At 43.1% G+C, this 14,576-nt stretch overlaps 1 long non-coding RNA gene across 3 annotated transcripts in view; it reads left to right on the top strand.

Annotated features, from left to right (window-relative positions):
• LOC117227164 (uncharacterized) overlaps positions 1–14,576 on the top strand; it is a 251,767-nt gene that overhangs the window by 151,500 nt on the left and 85,691 nt on the right. Inside the window, exon 1 of one of the 3 annotated variants that reach the window (XR_013032633.1) lies at positions 5,472–5,622. The exons of the other annotated variants lie outside the window; for them this stretch is intronic. This is a non-coding gene — a long non-coding RNA (uncharacterized LOC117227164). Of the gene's footprint in view, positions 1–5,471; positions 5,623–14,576 lie in introns of those variants that run through there. 3 annotated transcript variants of the gene reach the window in all.

Genomic DNA, 14,576 nt, shown 5'->3' with positions numbered 1-14,576 from the left:
TACGCGGATGGTTCGCCCAACATCGCCACGTTTTTTCCGCGTATCGGGAAACGTCCTCCGCGTCGACACCCTTCTTCTCCACGTCTCATTAATTTCGACCCCTCTCTTTCTCTCTCTCTCCTTTTTCCTCTCCCCCGTAACTCGCACTTTCCATTATAGCGGAGGCCTCCCTTCCCCCCGCCATTATCGGGACACCCATTATCCTGTTCTTTTACCCGAGTGTTCTGTCACTGCTATGTTATATTATCCTCGCACGCACCTACACACACACATACGCGCGTTCGCGCGGACGTATTTCCGCGATGACTTTACGACCGCGCGATGCAACTTGCGCCTCGACTGTGCAACGAATTATTTATTCTTCACGCTCGACGTACGGTATTTCTTTACTTTTCGATCGCGCAACGTCTGTTTTTATTAGTTTTTTGAGCCATTATTTGCGGGAAAGGCGTTGATACTTTTTTTAATAGAAAATTTCATTCTTTTTCATTTCGCCGCGTATAAAAATCCTCGTTGATATACTTGTCATCGAAATTAAGCGCTTCTCTTAATTGAAAAGAAAGTTAAGCTTTTTAAGAAGGCGTTAACACCCTTCCCGCACACAGTGTGCTAATAAAAAAATAAAAAGGAAGCTTTTTGCAGTGCAAAAGTTTTCCTCTCACTTGAGCGCAGCGTTCTTTAATCCTTATTCACTGATAAATTGTTCCGCGCACGATTATTCAATCGTTCCGAATTCAAGCAAAGGAAGCGATATTTAAAAATGTACAAATTATATTCTTTTAACTTTTATGTCTCGATAGCATTGCCAGTTTTCGAGCGGCGTTTGTTTAAAAATTCAGCGACGCACACTCGTCGAATAGCGAAGGGTCGATCCACTCGTCGATCGATGAATCGTTTAGGGCGCAAAATCACTCCGGCTTAATCCGATTCTACGCGAAACTGTTCTACGAATTCGTCGATTTCTAGTAGAAAATCGGCCGCTGGGAACAGCCATCGAAATAATTCAATTATCGCGACCGTTTCGATTCGGCCTAATCAGAGCGGCACCGGAATAAAAAGCTAACGGCGATGGCTGGAAGCGTGGCGATTATGGGGAAAGCGTTCGTGCCCCGCCTCGAGAATGTTTCGGGAAGTGACTAACGCCCGCGGAAAATTTTACATTCGGCCCATTATCGTAAAAATCTATAGTAGGCCTCCGGCGCAGCGGGATTATGATAACGACCGTCGGCGTAAGTGTGGGTTACGCTCTCTTTTTCTCCTCCCCTCTCTCTATATCGTTCTTTCTCTCTTTCTGTCTCTCTTTGTCTCCCTCTGTCTCTCTTTCTCTCTATTTCTTCCTCTCTCTTTCTCTCTCTTTATTTCTTTCTCTCTCTTTTTATTTATTTTCTTTCTTTTATTTATTTTTTTTCTTTTTTATTTATTTTATTTATTTCTGTCTCTTTATTTCTTTCTTTCTTTTCTTTCTCTCTCTTTCTTTATTTCTTTCTTTCTTTCTCTCTCTTTATTTCTTTCTCTCTCTTTCTCTCCCTCTCTCTCTTCCTCTCTTTATTTCTTTCTTCCCTTCACTCCCTCTCTATCTTTTTATTTATTTCTCTCTATTTCTTCCTCTCTCTTTCTCTCTCTTTATTTATTTCTGTCTCTTTATTTCCTTCTTTCTTTTCTTTCTCTCTCTTTATTTCTTTCTCTCTCACTCTCTCTCTTTCTCTTTATTTATTTCTTTTCTTCACTCCCTCTCTATCTCTTTATTTATTTCTCTCTCTTTCTCTCTCTCTCTCTCTCTCTTCCTCTCTTTATTTCTTTCTTCCCTTCACTCCCTCTCTATCTTTTTATTTATTTCTCTCTCTTTCTTCCTCTCTCTTTCTCTTTATTTCTCTTTCTCTCTCCCCCCCCCTCTCTCTCTCTCCGGGTCTATCGCGCAGATGACGTCCATCCCGGGACCAAAACGAAACGAAACCATCCGGAATGGCCGCAGCGGCGTGCGGCGCCGCGCTGCGGCGTAGAAATTTAATTTAACTTTTCTGCCCCCGGACCGATGACGCTGCCAGCTATCTCGGCCAGCGTTCGGCTTGATCGACGTCGGTTCATTTAGACAGCCCGAATATATATGGCTCCGGGAACTTTTTCGAACGCGTCCCAGGCTTGTTCCCCTCTATCGGCAATATCGGACTATTAATCCTAGATAGGGATCCACGCGACTCCATCACCTATTTCTGTGTCTCCCGCCGCCCGGTTTGCAACCCTTTCTGTCTCTCTCTCTCTCTCTCTCTCTCTCTCTCTCTCGCCGATTAAACGACCGCGTTGCGACCGCGAAAGGCGGAGCGAGACACCGGCGAACAACACCGATCCATCTGGAACCAGCGACGGTAATCCTGGAACTTAATCGGCAGCTGCTATCGCAGACATTTTTACAGTATTTGTTGCCCTCGTGTGGCTTTGGAGTAAGAAAAACCGCTCGAAGCGGAATAAAGTCTGTTCCTCCCTCTTTAATTTAGAAAAAAGAAACGTAGTTGCGATTTTTTCCCGCTATGTTACAGCATCTTAAACTACCCCTTGCATTTATGCAAGGTGGTTTATCACATTGAAAACTGCCAAGTTTGACGAAACGCACAGATTTTGTATAATTTTTTTCGGAGATGCCGCTTACAGTGGATTATAGTTTGATTCTTCCTCTTTAATTTGAAAGAAGAGAAATGGGGCTGCGATCTTTTTTTGCTAAGTTACAGCACGTTAAATTACCCCTTTCATTTTTGCAAGGCGGTTTGTCACGTGGAAAACTGCCAAGTTTGACGAAACGCACAGACATTGCAAAATTTTTTTCGCAGATGCCATTCACAGTGAAATAAACTGTGTTCCTTCCTCTTTAATTTAAAAAAGAAGAAACGCGGCTGCGATTTTTTTTCACTAAGTTACAGCACTTTAAATTAACCCTTGCATTTTTGCGAGATGTTTCTCACGTTGGAAACTGCCAAGTTTGACGAAATCCATGGGCCTTGACAAATTTTTTTCGGAGATGCCATTTCAAGTAGAATAAAATTTAATTCTTTCTCTTTAATTTAAAAAAAGAGAAATTGGGCTACGATTTTTTTTCGCTAAGTTACAGCACGTTAAATTACCCCTTGCATTTATACAAGGCGTTTGTCACGTTGAAAACTGCCAAGTTTGACGAAACGCACAGACAGTGTAAAATTTTTTTCGGAGATGCCATTTACAGTGAAATAAAGTCTGTTCCTTTCCCTTTAATTTAAAAAAAAAGAAACGTAGCTGCGATTTTTTCCCGCTATGTTACCGATAATTAATGCTAAGCACCTCAAACTACCCCTTGCATTTACGCAAGGCGGTTTGTCACGTGGAAAACTGCCAAGTTTGACGAAACGCACAGACTTTGTAAAATTTTTTTCGAAGATGCCGCTTACAGTGCATTATAGATTGATCCTTCCCCTTCAACTTAAAAAAAGAAAAACCCGTCTGCGATCTTTTCCCGCAAAATTACGACACTTCGTAGTAACCCTTGCATCAGAGTTGTCTCCGTCGGCAATCATAAAAATCGGAAGTTGTTTCAGCGACTGTGTCGGCGAGTTTATGGAATTCTAGAGTGTGTTCGTTAGGACGGCAGCGATTTAGACGTTCGTAGCCGTGTTCGACGGCGGCAAACATCCTTGGAAATTAGTTGGATGCATCATGGTTCTGGGGTTCGGGCTGTCGCCGATGCATTCCGCGCGGCGCGGCGCGGCACGACTCGGCTCGGCTCTAGTTTATCAAGTAACTCCGCGAGTTACAGCCAAGTTCACGCCCGTATCTATGACTGAACACCGGTTCGCACTAAATCGACCAATTCCGACCTTAACACGCTCGGCCGGAGCCGAGCGGAATGTCTCTTCGGAAGAGCTGTTACGTTCGAGCCCCCGGCACCAGCGGATTAAACCGCTTGTAATCTTCCTCCTTCACGGTGCCGCGGACTTCAACTCGTTCCGCTTCTATCCATCCCTTCCGTCAATGAATACGAAATGCCAAGTGTTGTACGACCTCATCCAGAGATCCTGCTGTCTCTCTCTCTCTCTCTCCCTCTCTCTTTCTCTCTCTCCCGCTCTCTCTTTCCTCTTCAACGTCGTCCACGGCACCGACCGGCGCCATTGTTCCTAACGGCGCTCGGCCCGTCATCCAACGCTCCCGTGCGTCATAAATGTATAATTAAAACGGAGCAATCTGTCAGGTCGAGTCATAAATAATTCCCATAGGGTCCTAGATAGTTCTGGCTCAGCAATTTTTATTCGGCACTCGCGTAAACCGCTTCTCGCTTCGATATTGTAACGATAAGTTGCTTCTAACGGCAGAATTTTTTATATGGAATCGCGACTTGTTTTTGTTACTCGAATTGTCGTACTCCTTATTAATAGTCTGACTCGTTAGACTCGTTAGGTTATCTAGCGATGACCTCTTGACTCTTGGACGGTGTTTTAGTGACGGTGTTGATTCAGCATTGATCTTGTATCGATGTTTTAATTAATAGCTTATTTATGGAGTTTGTGGAATTTATGGAATTCTGGTAACAACAAACTTTTACTTTCTTCTGTGCCCACGTTTTAATTGTTATATCCTGGTCATTATAGTCTGCTTGAAAACATTGTATTACAGTGCATAACATTATTTATTTTTATTGTTTGTTAGATACGTTCGCTTCATAATATTATTCACAGTATTATGTTTATATAATAAATTATAATATGATATTGTATATTAAAGAGATGGAGTTACACCTTTTTCAAAATAATTTATAATATTCCAAGATAATATAATTTCAATATAATATTAATAATATTCCAATATAATATAACATAATATCAATATAATATTAATAATATTCCAATATAATAGAATATGAATATAATATTAATAATATTCCAATGTAATAGAATATGAATACAATATTAATAATATTCCAATATAATATAATATCAATATACTATTAATAATATTCCAATATAATATAATATTAATATAATAATAATAATAATATTCCAATATAATACAATATCAATATAATATAATATCAATATAATATTAATAATATACCAATATAATATACTATTAATATACTATTAATAACATTCCAATATAATATAACACAAATACAATATTAACAGCATTAATATAATATAAAAATAAATATACCATAACATAATGCTCCCCAAATATTTCCCTGGGAAATTTATAGTCTAAATAACATTTCCTCGTCAGCGACAGCGTCGAAAGGTTCGCAATTGGAATGTAAATAAATAGCAGAAAAGAAAGGTTCAGGGCACAGCTGATCGCCCCATGGCGTGAAACGAATGCGACGTCATGATCGCACTCTGGCTGGCATTTGTTATCTCTAAACCGGGAGCTGGTGTAGGGAAGGGGGATGTTCGCGAGAGTGGGAACGACGAATCGGAGGGGTGGTGGGCCGAGTGTCGAGGATGAGAGATGGATTAGCGGACTGATTAGCGACACTTAATGGGAGTCGGCGTTGCGTCGAGGTCGGGTCAACCGCAGCCGCCTTTCATATCGACGCTCTCCGAACGGAACAATCGTATCTACGCAGCTTTTCCCGTTTCCAGCATTATCGCAAATTGCTACGCAAATAAGGTACGTTGCCGAGAATTCGAATCGACGCTAACCCTTCGCACTCGAGACCGTTTTCACACGAAAATGATGTCATTTGTTTCGATCTTATAGCGTCTCCAATTGCTTTCAACTGTTTCCAATTATTTTCATTCGATACACGTGAAATCGAACGCTTGTACAAGACTTTTCTATTGTTCGACAGTTCATAGAACACACGCGAATTCAATAACGCGAAAATTCTTTTGGACATAGCGACATTTTTTAGCAGCTATTCTTGGTATCAGAGTCGTCGCTCGAGTGCAAAGGGTTGAACAATGTCTTAACCGATACGTTCTGTTACACGATTTAGCGAATTCATCTTTTGGCGACCACGGTAACAGTTGAGAAGTTATTATTGGATTTTATGCATTTATGGCAAAAACGAGTAGGTGTAGTCTAAAACAATAAGTTTCGAAGAAACTGATAATGTTCACCTATTCATTTGAACTTATTCGAGATATTGAAAAATCGAAAATAATTGTGCTTACGCGTCAATATCTTGCAATTCATGCAGATCATTTTCATTTTGCATAAAAATCTGCCGTCCACTTATCGCATAGAAAATCGAAAATAGGAAATGGGAAATAAGTTTTATTCAATATCGTTCCATGATGTCCTTCAACCCCTTCTAGTTTCCGTATACTTTTGTATCTTGTTGTTAATTGTTCCAGCATTTTACAAATCTTAGCATAATTCTAGATCGTTCATTTATGTTATTGAACTTTCGATGAAATACATCTTTGCAATTCTTTTATACCGCATATCTTCAAGTAATTTTCTTCGAAGCTTCGTCAAGAGAATGATTAATATTTGCAAGCACAGTAGCCAAATCAAACGTAGAAACTCTATAGAAACATCCAATCGTAACGTTGTCAAGTTTCAACGCGCAATTAGGACAACGAAGAAAACAATTAGAAAAATGTCTCGCATCCGGCAAGTAGAGATTCCTGACGTCATTCGAAGCAACTGTTTCCTTTACAAAATTTTTCTTCGAAGCGTCGTTAACGAAATATTAGCGAAAAACGCTGACCAATGCGAGACGAGCTTGCCTGACGCGAGGCGGCCGAGCCAATCAGCGGAGCCGGGCTTCGCGCGCTGGACAAGCTCGCCTCTCATTGGTCAACGTTTTTCGTCAATAACTTGTAAACAAAGCGGCGGATTGAATTTTCGCAAAGGAGAAAGTTGCTTGAGATGACCTCGCGGTCCCATCGTTCCCCAATTTCGAGCCATTTGTGGTAGACATTTGTTCTAGTATAACGCAATACCTCTCGTCTAGTTTCTCAACGGTTTTCCAAAAGCTCGTCCTTCAAGATATCGGCACTTCGACCGAATCGCGCGAAGAATCACCGGAATTTTCGTCGACGTTCGAAAAACAAAAACTCTCGCAAAAAAGAAAAATACGCAGCGCACCTTGTAAACCAGCCGTAGAATCGGCGACAGAGTCCGCGAACGAGTTTACGCGTCGGGGAATCGCGCGGAATCGATAACAGCGTTAGGCGCGTAATTGGGAGACGGCCGCGAACACGTCGGGCCGATCCGTGCCGCGTGAAAGTCGATTAACCGAGTTCGAGAATACGTTGAATGTTAATCGTAGGCGCGAGGCATGCAGACACTCGGTAGCTGCCGTCGCGCCGCGCCGCCTTGTCCCCGATTGTCGTGGAGATTCAAGGGGGCGGAACTTTTAAATTGCATGCCCTCCGATCAACTTTTATTTTCCGTCGACGCGAGGCGCGGCGCGGCGACGGCGACGCCGCGGCGGATCGGGGCCGAGGGAAATGATTATTATCCCCGGATATTTGCGAGATGAATGAGGTGGCGGGAATAATCGACGGGACGGCTGGAGAGGGTGATATCGGTAGATAATAACCGGGGGCAAGCACCGTGGGAACCCCCTCCCTCCCTCCCTCCCTCTGCCACCCTCGCTGCCAGTCGACATGCTTCGAATATAAGGTAGTCCAAACACTGTTCGAGTAGATCGTAAATGCTCGCGCTAGAGGACGCTCGTAATATAATTCCTCTTTCATTCCGGAATTACCCGGACGCAAGATATTATTCACCCCTCGTTCCAAAAATCATTTTTTACATCGTCGAACAACTTGACTCGCCGTTAATCTGCCAGTTGCCGTTTGCACGCGCGCGATTAATCGGAAATGTGATCAAATTATGTTTTTATTGCTAGCGAATTTGAGACTCTGGAAACAGTTGCATCCGGGTTGCGTCTAATGCGTGAGATTGACGAGTGATTTCGCCCTAATTCGCGCACAGATTGCGCACCAAATTGGACAATTTGGGTGGAGCAGATACGATTATTTGCGGCTCGTTTTTAGAAAGAGGAGTTATAAATAAAATACGATTATAAATAATCGTATAATATATAATAATAATAATAATAATAATAATAATAATAATAATAATAATAGCTGTATCTCCTCTTCCCAAATTGTCCATTTTTGCCCGCAATTTGACCGCGAATTAGGGAGAAATTACTGTATTTAGATCTCCGTGTAACAACTGTTTAATCAAGAAAATATGTTGGATGGATGCACTAAAAGGTTAAAGAAATCAGTCTTACATTTTTCTAAACACGTGCTCCCATTTCGAAAAATCTCACAAAATTATATGTTACTAATTGCAATAAAAGGAAAAAATCGTGAAAATGTAAAAATGTAAAAGTGCTCGGTTGACAATGTCAATATAAAATCGGTAATTTCATTATCTTCCAATTATTTAAAAATCGATTTTGCAATCAAAAAATCTGAAAAAATTCTCGAACGTGTATCCTAGGATATAGAAGGCTCGTGATTTTTTTCATAATTTTCTGTCGAACAGAATGGGAGAAATCGCGTTCAACCCCTTAACCACCCCCTAATCGTGTCCTCGTAACGTTTTAATCGCCGCGTTGCGCCTACGCGGGCGATGGAATTATTTACTCAGATTTAAACGTTAATATTTTTGCTAATCTATCGCAATTTCGTAGCGTTGTTAAGATTCGCGAAGTATGAGAATATTGAAAAAAGTAATCGACGTGGTTGAAACTTTACATTGAAATTTTAATCGAATCGAAAGAAATACGTTAATTTGATGAAATTTAGTTAATATTAGCATATAAATCTGCCAAAATGTTAGCATTCTTTCGATTGCTTCAAAAAGAATTTAAATCTCGACGGAGAAGAATCTCAGTAAAAGCGAAACAAAGGGTGGTAAAATATTGTTTTCCGTATTTATAATCAATAAAAGCATTAGGCGTTCAGTTCCATTGAAATTTTCCAGATGATTCGACGGAACAAAAGCAATGGAAGCGATTGTTTGCGACGATTGTACAATCGGGATGAGAGAAACGAGAATGAGAGAGAGATCGAGAGAGAGAAAGAGAGAGAAAGAGAGAAATAACGAGAGAGAAAGAGCGAGAGAAAGAGAGAAATAACGAGAGAGAAAGAGCGAGAGTGCGAGAGAAAGAGCGAGAGCGAGAGGTCTTCGTAAAACACGTCCGCGAAACCGTAAACGGCCGTTTTTGATCGCATTACAGGAACGATGTTGGAATTTTTGCGCACCGGTGAACGAATCCGGCATTATATACCAGGGAGGGTCTACTGTACCACAGATTAGTCGGTTGAAAAGCGCCGATGAAGCGAGCGGCCGCGCTTAAACCGTGATATCGTAGTTCCACCCACTCCGGGGCTATTCAAACTTGTCGTCCCCCGCGCGATTCGTCGGCGCTGGATCCCGTCGTTGTTAATAACCACGGCAGACTCGATAAATGGTTTTATTATACCGGCGCTGGCTCGGCCGCGCTCCGCATTCACATAAAACCAAATGTTTCGTCCGTTTGTCGAATAATATCGGGCTCGCGCGAAAAACGCTCATCCAACGCGTCGCTGTGAATTACAAATTGAGCATTAAGCGCGGCACAGTGTACGTGTTTTTGCGCTCGTGTATGTGTGCCGTGTCTCTATCTCCGCGATTCGCTCGCTCCTTCACGATTTACGGTAATTATCTGTTGCTTTGGAGAAGTCCTTTGCCGCGGACACCTCGATTTTCATTCGCTGAAATTTTCGCACCGATCCCGGGCATAATTTATTTTACATTTATCGAACAGGGCATGTTAATACTTTGTCACGCCAAAGTTGTACAAAATTTTGTAAAATTAAGGTATTTTATTTGGTCGCATTTTTTTCTTTAAATTGAAACGTCAGGTTGTGTGACATTTTTGTTGAATCGATGAAAATTAGAATATAGACATGAATATATAGATATTATAATACATAAATATTATAATGTATAAATATTACAATATATAAATATTACAATATATAAATATTATAATATATAAATATATAAATAAATAATAATATATAAAATACAAACGAGTGAACAAAATCTGATGAACAAAATGAACAAACTCTACGATCTGCTCGCGATCCGATGTGCGCGGCGCAACGGAAATCACCGCGACCGGTTCGAAAACATCCGGACATCGCAGCCAGGTCGCTGCTTGTTTTTCCGCGCGCGGATTTGCGCGTGCGTGGGCGTGGCGGCATAAAGAAAATGAAAACGCGAGCTTGGGCGAGCGGGGGATGAAAATACGCGGCGGTTCGTATGGCACCGTCCGAAGCAGCGTAGAAGAAGACTAAGAGAGAACTTCGCGGGGGGTGAAAAGTTCGAGCCCGGAACGATGCGACGAAAATAGTTTATAGTTTATACATCGCTCGGGCATTATTCGCTAAAGCGTGGAGGGAAGCGCGCGCGCGCGCGCGGCAATGCAACGCGACGCGAGACGGCGACGGGCACAAAGGAATGCGAAATTAAGGCAAACATTTCTTTTTCTCGGCGTGACTCCGCGGTGGCGGCGCGCTGCACCGCGCGCCGCCAGATGTATTGCATGCGCTTTAATGAAACAAAGTGCACTTCCCCGGGCGCGGACGGAGACCGCGCGGCTCCGCTCGGATCCGCTCGGCGCTGCGCGGCGCGGCGCGTTGAACAAGCCGAGGAGAGATTGTACTCCCGCGAAATTATTCAGGTTCCCTTCGCCGTGACGCGATGATGACGACGACGACCTTTCCCTCTCTGTGCCCCGGGCCCGGGGTCCCCTGTAATTTCCTCGAATTCCTCGAGCGGAATCTTTCCCTAAAAGTCCGCGCCCTCGATCGTCTTCGAATCCCGATCGCATCGAGCACGACCGTCAAATCGCCGTAGACTCGCCGAATTCTTTCCGCGACTCTATTTTTACTCTATTTTGACTATATTTTTATTCTACATTCTCTATTTTCACTCTACTTCAGTTTTACTCTACTTACTCCATTTTACTCTATTTTACTCGGTCTTACTCGGTCTTAGTCTGTTTTACTCTAGTTTACTCTAGTTTACTCTAGTTTACTCTATTTTACTCTATTTTACTCTACTTTACTCTACTTTACTCTACTTTACTCTACTTTACTCTATTTTACTCCAATTTACTCTATTTTACTCTCGTTTACTCTATTTTTGCGCGATTTACTCTAATTTTACTCTATTTTACTCCAATTCACTCTCGTTTACTCTATTTTTACCCTATTTACTCTATTTTTACTCTATTTTACTCTATTTATTCCAGTTACTCTATTCTATTTTCCCTATTTAGATTATCTATTCTATTTTACTCTATTCTACTCTGCTTTACTCTGTTTTACTCTATTATTTTACTCTATTTTACTCTATTTTACTGTATTTTACTCTGTTTGACTCTATTTTACTCTAGTTTACTCCAGTTTACTCTCGTTTACTCTATTTTACTCTAGTTTACTCCAGTTTACTCTATTTTTATTCTAGTTTACTCCAGCTTACTCCATTTTTACTCTAGTTTACCCCAGTTTACTCTATTTTTGCTCCATTTATCCTATTTTTCCTCTACTTTTCTCTATTTTTCTCTACTTTTTTCCATTTACTCTACTTACTCGACTAAGATCCATCACGACAAATAAAATGGTAGAAACAGAAAACCGAAGCTGTTCAAGCAATTTCAGAATATATTCACGCCATATTAATTTTTCTTCGATTCCCATTTCTCGAAATAACCGCGAAATATTCGCATTTCGCCGAAAGATCGACGGTCCGCCGATCGCGCGCCTCGTTCGATCGAACCAACTAACTAACTAACTAACTAATTAACTAACTAACCAACTAACTAACTAACGCGCAAGAACAATAAATATTTGATCGAGGCAAAGTACTTAATTAGAGAAGTCGTTTAAGTCGGAGCAAGTTAAATTCGCGGAGTTCGATCGGTGTTTGGGATATCGAGGCGAATCGAAGTTGCACGGTGCGGCGCGGTGGAGCGCGGGGGGCGGCGGGGTTTCTCGACGCGATAACATTCGACCCAGTTTCTCGTTATCGCGGCGGTCTTATCGGGCCGGGCTGCGTGAACGTTGTACAAGGCCACGCGTTGACAAGTTCAGTATCGCTAGGGAGGCGTCGTCGTAGAATCGCGCGCGCGCGCGCTCGCGCGCACGGGCCCTGTCGTCTCTAACATATATTATCGACGGGGGTGGCGCGGCGCGCGGGACATGCCCGCGACGAGAGTTTGCGCCGATAATTAGCCTCGGCAGAGATTTCCGGTTAATTAATGCGCGCGTACGAGGCCCGGACGTCCGGCTGGCAGCGTCGGAACACGGAGGATTACAGGGCCGATGTAACCTGTTCGGTACAGAATCACGCGTGTCCGATCACGCTGGTACGCGCGGAGCCGAACGGGAAACGGAAAATAGAGGGCCCGCGCGCGCGGGCCGAAACCAGAGGGAAAGAGAACCGCGATACTTTATCAACGCGTACAGGCACCTGTAATTTGGCAAACTATCGGTCCCGAGGAACTTTCGCGAACGGCGAAAAGACCGAGAGAGAGAGAGAGAGAGAGAGAGAGAGCGACTTCGTGCTTGTATTAGCGGCGACTCGAATGATCTCGGAAACGATCGCTCCGGCGTGTCGCGGCGCGAAACTTCAACGTCGGATCCGATTTAACGAGTTGTTCGGGAAATGATTTTCATTACCGCGGATAATGTTTCCGCGCGACGGAAAAATTGCCAGGCGGAACAGCATCCGCGAACTTTGAAATTCTGCATAGAACTTTTGCTTCCTCCGAGACGTCTCGTCTTGTCTCCGTCTGTTCTCGTCGTTTCGTAACTGATCCGCTCGGCGATGTCGCGGATGCAATAAATACTCGGTCTCTCTACTCGTCGTTTTTTATTAACCCCTTGACATGCCGTTTTTTCGCGGTTATCGCGATTAGATTTTTCTATTTTTTTATTTTCGAGAAATCGTTTCGTAGAAGGAAAATAAAATTGATGCTTGTTACGTGCTTTTTACTTCAATGCTTAAATATCGATGACAAGAGATCACAATTTTATTACAATTTTATTACAATAATGTTCCAGTTTTATTATAATTTTATTCCAATTTTAATGGACGAAGTAACATCTATGCTCGATAAATTATTAATAGAAATTTTCATGACGAGTCGGACTCGTTGAAGGGTTTTATGAGAACGACAGTGATCTTTTGTCCATTTTATTGTCACGTATGATTTAATAAAACTTTATAAAATCCGCAATTTATTCGTCATACTTAACATTAAAACTACCAGACCAGGTAATTCGGAGGCAATTCGGTGGCAATTCGAAGTCAATTCGGAGTTAATTCGAAGTCAATTCGAAGTGTATTCGAAGTGAATTCGAAATCAATTCAAAGTCAATTCGAAATCAATTCGAAGTCAATTTGAAATCAATTCAAAGTCAATTCAAAGTCAATTAGGAGGCCACATGCCACGATTCGAAGGCAAACAGACCATTTTGTATCATCGGCGTAGCAATAAATTGCACGGGCGTAGGACCAGCACAGGGAAATTCACAGCAACCCGAATATCAGCATTTCCGGGAGAAATTACCGCATCTCGATAAATTCGAAACAGTCCAAAAATCTTTTCAGCATTGTTTAACATCGCAGCACTTCTAACAGCAGAATTTCCCGTATTTCTCGCACTACGAAACAACTATTTTCCACAGCGTCGAATCTACGGGCGGCGGGTTTAGCTGTTCCGAGTTGGCGACTGGTTCTTGCGAGTTGGAACCTTAAATAATTTATCGCGCCTGCGGGGAAGGGGGTCTCTCTTGACTAAACAGACCGAGTCAAGTGTCTGTCACGCGTTGTTCAACGGGTCGAAACGCGGCCGAGACTCGGCGGTGCGCCGTTTCTGCGCGAACCCTTAATGGATTCCAGGGAAATTAGCATCGAATGAGGCGTCGTCGTTTCTATACCGGGGCGGGAATAAACGGGAAAGTATGGTGGCCCGGCAGCACGACGGGAGAAAATGCAGGCTGTCGTTATCAGTTTTCGATTTAAGCGTCCGGTTTAAACAAGGAAACCGAGAAGCAAGCGCGCGCGGCCTCGGCGCGGCGTGGAGCGGAGCTGAGCGGAGCGTTCGAGAGAGGCTGTCCTCGAAAGCCAACGCCGTCGGCTCGTTATTCCGTAATGCGTTTATATCCTTTCATCCCTCGTTCGAGCCCATGAATTGTCCGCGCTTTCTTGCTCCTCCGTTTTCCCGACGGAGACCTGAAAGCTTCGTTCTCCCCGCGGACCAGCCATATTATTGGTTTATTATAAAACCTATATCCGCGTTGCGCCGCAGCCAGCTAGGTCGGCCCGACCCGGCCCGGACCGGCCAGGCTCGGCGCGACCTGACCCGCAACTCCACAAAAACCCTGTTGCGACACAATTTTGCCCCGATAACGTTGAGAACGGATCATCGAGCGAACGGAGCGGCGCCCGCCGACGTGCTTTTAAAACGCGTCGCCCGCAAAATTTGGAACGGCTCGCCCGCGGCGATCCGTTGACCGAGACCGGTCACGGTACTCTCGTAAAGGAAAACGACGATGATGTGTGTGGAAGAGGCGACGGGAATCGCCTGCTGA

This window comes from Megalopta genalis, chromosome 2 (genome assembly GCF_051020955.1).
Source record: "Megalopta genalis isolate 19385.01 chromosome 2, iyMegGena1_principal, whole genome shotgun sequence".
NCBI lineage: Eukaryota > Metazoa > Arthropoda > Insecta > Hymenoptera > Halictidae > Megalopta > Megalopta genalis.
This window is presented reverse-complemented; position numbering and strand designations above follow the sequence as displayed.